The sequence below is a fragment of the Lissotriton helveticus genome, chromosome 12 (genome assembly GCF_964261635.1).
Source record: "Lissotriton helveticus chromosome 12, aLisHel1.1, whole genome shotgun sequence".
Lineage (NCBI taxonomy): Eukaryota > Metazoa > Chordata > Amphibia > Caudata > Salamandridae > Lissotriton > Lissotriton helveticus.
Window position 1 is genome coordinate 833858362 of NC_136073.1, and position 12744 is coordinate 833871105.

General features: G+C 44.3%; 1 protein-coding gene across 1 annotated transcript in view; it reads left to right on the top strand.

Moving 5' to 3' along the window:
* Positions 1-7641: 7641 nt before the first annotated feature.
* Positions 7642-12744, top strand: part of LOC144799464 (excitatory amino acid transporter 1-like) — a 174383-nt gene continuing 169280 nt past the window's right edge. Inside the window, exon 1 of the mRNA XM_078670786.1 lies at positions 7642-7762. The gene's annotated coding sequence lies outside the window, so the exon portion shown is untranslated. The remainder of the gene's footprint in view (positions 7763-12744) is intronic.

A 12744-nucleotide genomic window follows, 5' to 3' on the forward strand; every position in this document is an offset into this window, starting at 1 on the left:
CTTCCCTTGATTGTCCCTTTAAAGCTAAAGTCTCAATTTAATCTGCAAAGCTAAAAGTCAAATATTTGGGGGGCTTCAAAAGCATAGAGTTTTAGTTTGTGACAAATAATCAAGAGATTCTAGAACAACAGATGTTTTGATAAAATGGAGGACATGTTCTGCCTCATGACTTGACAGAATAGAGACAACCAAAATTAATTTCCTGCTGTGTCTAATGGATTAATTCCAAGAAGCTTGTTTATTAAATTCCCACTTCTTACCTGCTCCAAATTCAGTAGATGTGTGGCAAATTTGTGAGCAGAAAAACAAATGTCAGAACAAACTTACACTCTACCATCAAAATGAGTTGAAGTTACAATTCTACCAGTGCTAAAGATTAAACTTAGCCACACTTGGTTCAATAAAAGTTTAGGGATACCATTGTGGGATATTATAATGCTTTAAAAAGAAAGCAAGCTCCTAAGATACCAACGTGAGCCTACTGATAAAACCACTTCTATACACCTGGATTAACCTGACTTCACCCCTTCTATTAACTACAGTTCTACCTTCCGAAGTGGCATCTCTACAATACCAGTCTGTGACGAAGATGGTCAGTGTACTGGGAGGGCTATGGGCAGCTAACCACTCACACACAAGGGGGCCCCTGAAACTGACGGATGGCAGAGGGAGCAGGGGAATGAAGCTGCAGACAGTACAGTGAACACACACCCCTCTGCCCAAACATCGATTAAACTGGTGCTAATACGTCACCGATAAGGAAAACTCGATCTTACAAACACAATGTCCTCCCGAATGTAATACATATAAGTAGATTAGAAAAAATACATCTATTTTTATTAGTATTGTTTGATCCATATAGTACACAAAGACGTGAAAATCGAAATATCAATTTACATCATGAGTCACACACACTCATTCTGTCTATCACACAACCACATACTCATACATATTCAAACATCCCAACAAGTAACAAATCGTTGAATAGCAATGACAAGATTCAAAAGATACCAAGAGTCTTCCCCAAAGTGTATTGCCCAAAAATGTGATGTCAGAATAACATAGACAATTATATATAGGGGCTGTACAGTTGTTCACTTCTCGCACAGTTCAAGAATATAATTTATTTTCCAGGAGGGAAACAGATGTGGGGGAGACACGGAGGCTCCAGTGACTCATGATGTAAATTGATTTTTCGATTTTCACATCTTTTTGTACTATATGGATCAAACAATACTAATAAAAATAGATTTTTTTTTTCATCTAATTGTGTGTATTACATTCGGGCAGAGGGGTGTGTGTTCACTGTACTGTCCGGGCTATGGGTAGCTGCCTTCTCGTGCTCAGATCTGTCAAGACTTAGTTTGCAGGAAGTCTTGCTCCACATCCTGGGAAGCCCATCGCCATCTGGACACTCCATAAGTAAATATCCCAGCTGGCAGGGACATAGAGCTGACGGTCAGCATAGCATGCCTGTCCTGCTCGGAGTTCTTCTCGAACTAATGGATGAGACCCAGCCCTTGTTGAATGTTTGTGGAAGTGAAATAAAGAAACAAAAAAGTTCAATCAATCGGGATTTGTAGAGCGCCGCTATTAATCCGTGAGGGTATCTAGGCGCTAGGATCCTACTACAGGTAGTTGAAGAGCCAGGTCGAGTCACTTTCTGTATTCCGGTAGAGAGGGTGATGTTCGGAGGTGGAGTGGAAGGTCAATCCAGGACTTGGCTGCAAGGAAGGAGAAGGAGCGTAGCTTCGACGGAGCGGGAAGTGTGAGCGAGGGAGGAACAGCGCACGCGCCTTGCAGGTTGGTGGAAGCTCAGGTGGTGGTTGATGTATGCTAGTCCTCAGAAACATGGTGATAAGTCATCAACAAGACAGCTTAAGCCGAGGTATGGTGATATATAAGGTGGTTTGGAAGTTTCCTCACAGGTAGGGCCTCTTATAAGGAACACTACTTAAAAGGACAATTCCGACTGATCAGGCCTACTGGAGACTGAACTGCTAACCTTTCCTGTTGGTTACCCTGACATTTTTCCTTTCACAAAGTCTCATTGTGGAATGTGCTTTGAAAAAAACACTCCTGAAACATAACCCAGAGACCTGCACACTGTTTAAAACTGTCCATCTATGGACATTTCTGATCCATCATACTTTTTTATTTGCTAGGAATAAATCCACTCTCTTATTAGAGCAGTAATTAGGACCCCAGGTTTTGTTACAATAATCGGTTGTACAACGGAGCAACGCGAGAAAATACATTGCATGCCTTAACCACGCATTTTTTACCACCCGTGTTTTTACAGCGCATTTGCTTTACAGCATATGCCATTACAACGCATTGTTTATATATATATATATATAAACAATGTATTTGTTGGGGGAGACCCCACACACCTCCAACTTACCATATACATGTGGTAAAACACGCATACTAAGAAAATCTGTGGTAAAAAGACACAAAAGGGTAAAAACTTCGTTGTAAAGGTTGTTTCCCCAATAATCAGATCCTAATATATTTTTTCAGTAATCATCCACCTAATGTTAAGGCTGCAGACGTAAACTTCAATAGCAATATTACTGAATTATTAAATCCTTTCAAGATGTTTCCTACCACTAAATATTGTGCACATATCTTGTGCAACTAATCAGTAACAAATGAATTGATGAGCAATTATTACAGCCCGATCAGTTCCCAACTGGCAGGAAAAAAAACCCAATTAATGCAAAAATTAACAGTGCAATTACAAAAATATTATGTATTTGTCCACAGGAGCATTCTGTCCCCAAACCACAATGGTGTGTGGTTTGCAGTGTGTGGATTATCCCCACTGGGTCTCTCCCGGATCAGGTGAAAACTTCCAATGGAGCTACATCAATGAACCTATGGACTGCTGTATTTTGTCAGTCAAGATCAGAACTACTGGAATTATGCGGCAGCAGAGGACAAAATTATGTAGCAGAGGGGACCAAATTATGCGACATGAAAAGTTATATAATGTTGGACAATGTGATACATTTCTTGTTAGCATTGTCCCATTATTGTGCCTTTTATTTTACACGTCAATACTATTTGGTCAAACGTTTCACCTCGCTAGTGCACTTTTTACATCCAAATGCAGAAATCAGTAATAGGAAGTCAACCTTCACAAAGGCCCTTCCACTGAGCGACAACATGTCTTGAGCTAGAAACAATTAGTTGAAATCTGCAGATTATGCATCAGATGATGGATTATGTGGCAAATGTGACAATCAATGGAACACACCACAGTTGCAAAATTGCATAATTCCAGTTGCCCCTATCAAAAGATATGCTTTTCCACAAGGTCTTTTTATTTTTGGATTAAAAGAAATTCTATCCACACCAAGCATAATAAGACATTTCCTAGCTCAGGGAGGATAGAATTACCTTAATCCAGCTCTTGGGAATTTGTCAGAAAACAGACATCAGATCAGGTAAAATAGTCATCTCGCAGACGGATTGATATGCTTTACTGTGGGTGTTGATATTGAGCAATGGATTGTAAGGCATCAGGATTCGTACCATTAGCCAGGCCTAGTGATAATGGGCCAGATGAGGGGGAATGGGGAAAACTACACTGCTGACCCCCTGCAGAGGGAGGGACTGATGTCAGAGGCCCACTGGCCCCAGCTGCAGGAATCCAGAAAAGTTGCTCATGCTCATACGTTGGTGGGGGATGAACGAGCAGAGAGAAAAGAAAACTAGCACATTGTCAAGAAAGCAACAAGTTGAAGAACACAAGGAAGCGCACACGGAGGACTGTGGGAGAGCAGTCCATGAGGGAGACAGCTGGAGAACACATGCACTCCCATAGAGTACTTAACCAAAAGAAAAAAATTGTTCTTGAAAAGCAAGCTATAGAAGCAGTAGAAGTTAGACAATTCAAAGAGATAGTAAATAGGCTATGCTCCATGGGCGGGCAATCACAAAAATGACAAGCTAAGATATGATTAAGAAATAGGCAAATGAGAGTGACAGGAAAGCCCCTCAATGGTTTTCATTGGGCCGGCATCAAGTCCCGGTATGTTGTTATAACCCACAATATTGTATTGTATTGTAATTGCATTTATATAGCGCTTACTACCCCATACGAGGCGTTAAAGCGCTTTTTCGGCGAGTAGCACGCTACTCCGGGACCCATAGAGGATTAGTGTTGAATTAGTATAGTGAAACATGCAAGTACATTTTAAGTGGTGGATAAGTTAGTCAGTTAATTGGATATGTCTTGCAACAGACAGCGCATGCTCTGTCTATTAAGTGAGACCTAAAAACAAGCACTGACGAAGTCACTAGGTCTTACCTTTGGACGATGCTTGCTTTGATAAAGACTTTTGGTGATGCTGCACAACATCTGCATGGTGTTTAGCAGCATTGCCAAGGGCAGCATCGGATTGGGAAGGCGGGCAGTCGGGCATTGGCCGAAGGGCTGGTGCTTAAGGGTCACCTGTGTACCGTTTTTTGTTAGCGTTATCAACCGGCCCACAGAGCCTTACTGTCTCTCCCCCGCCGGCCACTCTAAGGTGGAGCCAGCATCATGGGCAGGCAGGCTCGGAGGGGGTAGATTGCAGCAACCTCGCTCTGTCAGTATTCTGGCCACTGCAGACTTTACCTTGGCCCCCGTGAGGCCGGAGCAGACGCTCAGAAGCAGTGTCTCACTTCCCTGCAGTGCTGTTAAACTGAGGCGTCTGCCTGCTAGCAGGAATCAGTGCTTAATTTGTGCCGGTGGTTTCATGTGCTCAGCACCGGTACTTAATTGTCAACACCGGCACTTATATCAGTCAGCCCCATGGTAGCACGGTTAGTGTAATTTGGAAATGTTTATTAGTCTAACATACATAAAAACAACTAATATCTGCCACCCGAGTTATTTTTTTACTTTAGGAGGCCTTGAATAGTCTGAATTGTCACACTTGTAGGAGTGTGGTGGTTAGTAGTTGTGTTGGCTCTGTCATTGGCAGCGATGGCAGGGGCAGTGGGTGGTGCAAGCTGCAGTGGCCTCCTGACGAGGGCATGGCACTTATGTTTTTTAACAAATTAAGCACTGGTGCAGGTTATGTGGCCGCTGGGCCTTCATCACTTCAACTCCCCTGGAGCAGCAGCAGCTCTGTGCTTTACTTCACCCCGCCCCAACCAGGCCACCGCCCTGAGGCTATACTTGGCTGGGGAGGGGGAAGAGTCAGTGAAGGGGCCTGCTCTGGCCTGTTATGGGCACCTCAGCACCAGAGTCTTTCAACCCTTGATATTGGGCGGTGTATGTTTGCATAGGTCTCACTGTGAGGCATCTTTCACAGAGAAAACTTGAGGGATTGTAATGTTAGGGTCAGAGCTGCTGATTTTGGAAATAGGTTTGAGTCCCAGCCTCAGCTCAACATCCTGTGATTCCTGGGCAAATGACTTAATTGCCCAAGGCCTAAAATAAAAATGTCTTTGATCTTCTGTAATGTGACTGGTGCGCATATAATCGCTGTCCTTGGGCCAATTTCACACCAAAACTACAATAAAAAAATAAATCTTCTGTTTGCTCATGTTTTAAGAGTCTGCGGAGGCTAGAATAATAATAAAACAGGATTCTTTATACAATAATAAAAATGTCCCTATTCCTTCTTGGCACGGCTGTTCTGCCTTTGTTTAGTTTTTTAATTATCTGTCATAGATCATTAAAGGAGCATTAGGCCACATTTTAAACTCCGTTCACCTTATATTTATTGTTTAAAGTACATATTGATCAGAGGAGAAAATACCAGCATTATGTGATTTTCTACGACCAGGATATTAAAATACCAGTAATGCTGGTTAAAAAATGGGAAGAAAGCAAACATAGCCACATCAGGAGTTGTGGCCTTTGGGACACTTTATTTCACCTCACTTGCCCAGCCAAAATGTAGTGCTTCTAGCTTTCACCAATGTTGCTGGTTCTATAAGCTTTAAAATATGTAATTTATGAAAACATGTCTCTAAAAATGAGCCCAATGAGACTAGCCAAATGCTGTTTTATAAATGGGTGAAATCCGGGAATGTGGGCAACTTTTTAACCCCTTGCATGCGCCGGGATTTTCACGTTGTGCGGGCAATTTACAAAGTGGGCGGGATTCGGAAGGCCCCCGGCCGTCGTGAGCACACGCCCAGCGTGACTCATGACGGCCGGGGGCAGTCATGAGCATGCAAGGGGTTAAGGGGTGCCTGGGCCAAATTGTGATCCCAATCCAACCCTGCAAAAAGTTACATAAATAAATAAATAAAACAGGGCATTAATCCGTTTACTGCGGCGGACATTTCGCCGCGGTGCGGGCGTTCGACGGAGTGGGCGGAGCTGGGTCGGCCAATGGCCGACGACAGCACGGAAGGGGTTAATGTTGCGTGCCACTTCATTTTGTAGGCACACTCTTGGGTTACCAAGTAAAAATGTGTAAGAAATGACGCCGGCACTATTACTTTTTGCCAATCCAAGATGGATCGATAAAATTAGCCCGAAACTGTTTTTAAGGGGGAGGAGAGGGCAGCAATTTACCGCCTGAAAATCATATTTATTTTTTATTTTTAAATGTCCGATGTGTGAAGAAAAGCAGCATGGGAGTGAGTGGGGAGCAATGTGGAGTGAGTGGTGAGTGTGGAAAATGCAGCACTGGTGGGTGAGAGAAGCAAACAGTAGGGAAGTGGGAGAAGCATAAAATGTAGGGGGGAAAAAAGCAACACAGAGCTTTTGAGCGTGTGGTGAGGGCAACAACCACACAAGGCAAAGCTCACAACACTATGGATACATCAGCAGGGCCGGACTGGCTGTAGCAGGCACCGGACGTTTCCCAATGGGCCGCCAGGATGGGGGGCCGGTTTTAGGCCACTGAAGATCTGTTTTTGTTACCAGGGTTGGCAATATCGGCCCCTGTAACAAAATCGTCTGAAACCAGCCCTAGCAAACAGCTCGGCCGCACTCCCCGCACTTTGCCTGGGCCGCTTTTTGCTCCCCGTCCAGCCCTGCACATCAGCATGAGGTAGGAACTGTGAGGCAGATGTACAAGACGGAGACAGGTGGAAAACACATGCCCTCTGATGCATGGCTAAACCAAAAGGAAAATAAAGTAATTTCCTAAAAGTGAGCAGTGGAAGGATAGAAGCCAGCCAATCTGGAGAGATGGTAAAGTGGCTTTTCTCTATAGTAGGGACAAACACAAGATTCAAAAACCATTGAATAAGTGAAAAGCCAATGACAGGGGACAATAAAAACAACCAATGGTAGAAGGTGGGCGGGCCGGAAGACCCTGCAAGCTCTTGGAAAGCCCACAATAGGTATTTTGCAACCAAGCCAGCTGCGCTGGATAATGGCCAGGGGTACCTTAGTCAGTGGCACGTGGCCTCGTAAATATTCTGAGTCAGTGGCCATATCATGGAGCGCGAGCGCGTGACTTTCTTGTGCAAGAACTTCAAAATTCTCATAAAAATTGTGAATTCTATGAATTAAAAAGAAAAACACAACACCATGTGCGTTTAAACCTTAATTTGCGCTGGTGCAAAACTTGTTAATAAGCTGTAGAGTAGCTGCACTGCACACGTGTGAAGCCTGCTCGGGTCCCCGCCAGCCCTGAAAGAGTTAACCGCGGGTTCTGCCCAGCCGGGCCCAATGAACGCCTCTTCGCCGCGGGGCAGGGGCTCGGGTTTCGCAGAAGTTCTGCCGCGCTGTACTCTGCGTCCTTCTGCACACACGGCACGGGCGCTGAGGGACAGACAGACGGACGCGGCTGCACGCGCTGTAAGTACCACTCTTCCTCCCAAACTTGCGCCACTTTACCGGCGCATCTCTCCTCACCCCAGCTAGATCTGGCGGAAATTTAGCTAAAATATTGTTCTATGGAAACGTCCAGCGCCCTCTAGTGAGGGGGCCGGGGGTGGGCGTGGCGTCTCGGGCTCAGCGGTGTTTGTACAGCTCCACGTGGACCGAGAGGGGGCTGTTTCATTTAGGCGCTGACCGGAGCCAAATTAACCGCTTCCTTTCCGAATCCTTTGTATACACACATGTGCAGGGCATACTTGTAGATGTGCTTTTTGAGTTTTATGTGAATGTTGCTTACGTTCTCGCCGCTGTTTATTGCATTTGTGTAAGTCATTGTAAGCGTATTTCTTATCTGTCTTGATTTTGTTTTAACACCCTAATTGTGTTATTTTTGTAAACGCGTTTTCATGTCGATAATGCGGAGCGCTTTCGTTCGCTCAAGGCATGTTGGCACTTTATAAAACCAGAAAAAAGAAATACAAATAGTTGTTCACAGAACGGAAATAAAATAGTTGCGAGCGGTAGCAGAAACGTTGTGGATTTATTTTTTGAGCAGTTACTTACGACGCTGTATAAGCTCTGTGCAGGACTGATGAGTATTTGACAGGCTTCAGGGTATACGAGTTACCGGTCTCGGCAGGATGAAGGGCTGAGTTGGCCCTGCCAGGATGACGTCACGTCGCAGAATCTCCTATTTCTCGTGGTGTTACAGAGTGCTGCGTGTATGGAGGACTGAGTAGCTGCCCTTCGTTTGCTCCAGAGCGCTGGGAATTTCGTGGAAAAATCCGATTTCTTCACGGTTGGAAGAAATTCGAGTTTAATTGCGTGCGCTGACAGCTTTGTGCGAGGTGCGGAGACTTGTCCCGAGTTCTTTGTTCACAGTATCTCCTCAAAGTTTTCAGTATGTTTGCACGTCTGCCGCACACCCCACCCAGCTCCACCCACCAGGAGGCGGGTTTCCCAACATCGACTCCACTTTCAACACGTCTGATTCTAATTTATTTTATTTGGGATTGACTTTTTAAGGCGTCGGCAAAGTGGTTATTTGCCTAGGGCCTCCCCCTCCAACTGGCCCACTGGGGAAGTGATATGTCTCTCGCCTCTCTTTTCTTCCCGTCAACCACTTTCCTGATCGCTGCCTCTCTCTACCTTTCTCTCTCTTTTCACAGTTTCACTCAGGATTTTTGGCACACCAGGCAGCTGCTTTTGTGTGACCCCAGTTCTGAAATTTTAAGCATAATTCAATATTGTTTGGCAAATGCAAGATGCCAAACAATATTGAATTATGCTTAAAATTTCAGAAATGGGGTCACGCACAGGAAAGTGGTTGACGTCCCCAACAACGCTGAGGATGCCTGACTTCACCTTGGGGGTGCCCAGGAGTGGGCTCCTCACAGGGAAAGGCCAGGAAGGGTTCCTCGGCGGTATTCGTAAAAGCGCCGAGATGCCTACGGGTAGGTGTGCGCTATACAAGTGCGTAATCATTTCATTTCATAGGCAAAAAATTTTGGGTGCCCGTTCTCGCAATATTGAAGCTTATTACACATGTTCTGCTAATATTGCGAGAACGGGCACCCAAAAATTATTGCGTTGTTGGGGACTTTGTAGAGATTAAGCAAGCTATTGCCCAGAGGGACTCATGATTAGAATAGGCACCGAGGCAAGAATTATAAGGTCCGAGGAAATTGAGCCCGAGACCCGCCGAGGCGGGAGTTGAACCCTGGTCCCGGCCAGACTACTGCATCAGGGTCTGCCGCTCTAACCATTGAGCCACACTTCTCTACGCCCCAAGAAAAGTTACACTGCGTACGCTACAGCTTGATAGTGCTTCTTGTAGGCTAAAAGTTTAGGAGCGAAAAAATAGAACACTAGGGCACTGATTACGAGAGTAGGGAATGTTTAGCGCACCTGGTAAATTACGAATCTATGGGATACGATATTTATCGAGTGCGATAAATAGCACCTATTACGAGTTTATGGGGAATGGCATGCCTATTTTGTCGTTTAATGCACCAATATCCGCATGATACAGTAAATTACGTATACTTTAACCCTGTTAAATTTCGGTAGGTTTGACCTGTCGAAATTTAACGAGCCTTGGCATATTTAACACAACCGATAAATATCGGACGCGTTAAATAAAAGAAAACTCGTAATTCCTAAAAAGGGGCTTAACCGACCCACTTGTAATCGGGCCCTATGAGTGTGTAACATGTTGGCAATTAGTGTACGGTTTGCAATTATTCGTCCCTTAGTGCATGTATTGCATACGTTTGCAATAATGAGTTGCATATGTAGGATAGAACATTAGGAGGTAAGGGCGAACACTGCTTGTAGGCAGGTTGTGTAACATTATGGCAGGCCCAGTAAAAGTAATAACTTCGTAATATAGCACTTCATACTGCACATGTGACATTTCTAAGCGCTGTGCATAACCAATGTCAGTATTGCCACATGTAACCATACCTGAGGATTGAGATATTCGTGTCACACATTGAAAAGACTTGTTGAAGGGGTTGCTTAGGATCAGTTTTGGGGGTGATCATGCATTTAAAGGAGTACAAAAGAGGGCGAGGCACAACTGAATGCAAAATCTCCCCGGTGCAAATCTTTCATGTGACCAGGGCTTTAGCCTCTTTGATGCACCGGTTGGCCAACGGCCATCGTGAGCACTACCTCCGTAGTGCTGCGCACGTCCGTTGGCCGACGCAGCCCACTCAATAAAACCGCAGCAAGTGGGCCGGTACCTGCCGGTGCTCAGCACCGGCAGTTCTTAAAAGCAGGTGCCGAGACGGGTCCCTATCGGGCTCTCTATTTTTACCGTTAGGGTGGAAAAAAAATTATTCTGCAACAGTACCAGCCATCACTGCTTTTGATGTAACTTCAAAGAGACTAATTTTTCAGTCTTATATAGCGCAAACTTGGAGCGCTTCACATGAGCACCGGTTATATTACACTAGGACATTTTCATGTTTTGAATCACAAGATGTTGAGCCGACGTCGGGCTCGAACCTGCTTTCTCAGCTCTAAAGTTGGCAGCTCTAGACTTACGCCACAACCTCGCCCACAAGATTGGAAGCATTTTCAATATGGAATACAACAAAGTCATAGTTGTTGCTGATTTATCTTCTACAATTTACAACCACTGACAAAGCCAATAGTCTTGGCTTGTTGTAGGTGTAATGTTACTTGTTGTGTTATATATCTGAATCCATTGACCGAAGCAGCAAAATACCAGTGGGGCAGCACACTATGCTAAGTACCGATTTTTAGCTTGTGTTTCAAGCCACGCCCTAAATTACATCGGCCCGCCCCTATGAGAAACCGCCCCAGTTTTTTAATCTTACTTAAAGCCCTGCATGTGACCGCTGAGGTTTTGCACTTACTGCAACCTTTGCAAATAACATTTATGCTAAACCAAGCGTTTAGCGGTCTTTTGTATCCCGCTAATTTATAAGTGGTTATAACATCAGGCACAATTAATGCTTAACGCGTTGCCCTACTGGTAAAATGGGATGGAAATTATTTCGTAATTATGTCTACACTAGTGTTGAAATATGAATGTTTATTGAGCTTGCATTGCACATACATTGCAAAACGTAATTGCTTCTAGGCCATGAAGCATTGGATTCGTGTTGACCAAGGTGGTTGGGCGGGGCAGAGTCAGTCACATTGCCAGGCAAAGATTTACATTATTATTTATCTAGTCAATGGTTCTCCCTAAATTCTCTCGTGATCCAGGCCTCCTGGTCCACCATTGGATGCCGCTGGTTTGAACGGCTGCTGTTGGCATTCCTTTAACCCTGCTAGTGATGTGTGTTGACTAGTCATAAGGAATGATTCTGCTGATAATGTTAGGTGTAGCAGTCAATTCTAGTGGTCTGGTTCCTTACTCTTTCTACTTATTTATTTTGTAGTTTTTTGTCTTTGGCCCCACAAGAGCCTGCTCTGGGCACCTTTTTAAAGGTTATTTGTCAGCCCTTCTGATCTTTTTACATTTACAGGACCAACCGTCCTTGTTTAAATCACCTTTTGTGATACGGTTTATGAACCATCGGACATATTTGTTCTCTCCCAAACAGTTTGTGATGCCACAGTAGAACCTTTAATTTGGTCTTGGCTTTTTAGTGATATTTTTTATTTTTAGGTGGTTACATTTTCTGCAATGAATTACTATGTGCGATTTTTTTCTTGAATTACATTTAAAAATTAAATAATCTGTGTCATTCACATGGATAGGTTAACAGGCGGAATGCTTGTGTGACCTTGTATAGAAAACCATCACTATTTTCTCTTCAAGTGTTTTTTTTTGTGTGCGTTTTTTTTAACCTATGTAGGAGGTGATACTTTAGTTGGAGCACCAATGCCCAGAATAACTAAACACATACACACAAAGTTACAAAGTAACACACACCTCTCTTCCAGGGGAAGTGGTGTGGTGCAGCAGCCAGGATGGCTGACTCCGGATCACGGGGGCTCACGGTTCGATCGTCGACAGCAGGTTAGCCCAGCAAAATGTGACTCTGGGCAATAGCTCGCTTTATCTTCCCGATGGCCCCAAGCGCCAGTACACCTCTCCGGAGGTAGCTGTGCGCTTTACAAATGCTGATATTTCTATTATTTCTATTTGGAATGTGTCCCAAAAGAGCAAGGACAGAGGGAGAGGATGATTGTCAAGTCTTGACATCCAGTGGTTAAAGCTGGGGAAAAGTGAAAAAAAATTAAACTAAAAGAAAGTAAAATAATTGGATGATATTGGAAATTTGTAGGCTGTTCAATGCCCAAAAATGTTCGGTCAATGTTGACCGCAAATCTACTCTTGAATAAAATATGTATTCTTTCAGTAGTACTGTCAAACGTGGCAGTTACTGTGCTCTTATAAGCAGGGCCGGACTGGCCGTAGTGGGCACCGGGTGTTTCCCTGATGGGCCGACCTGGGGCCATTTGCAATATCGGCCCCT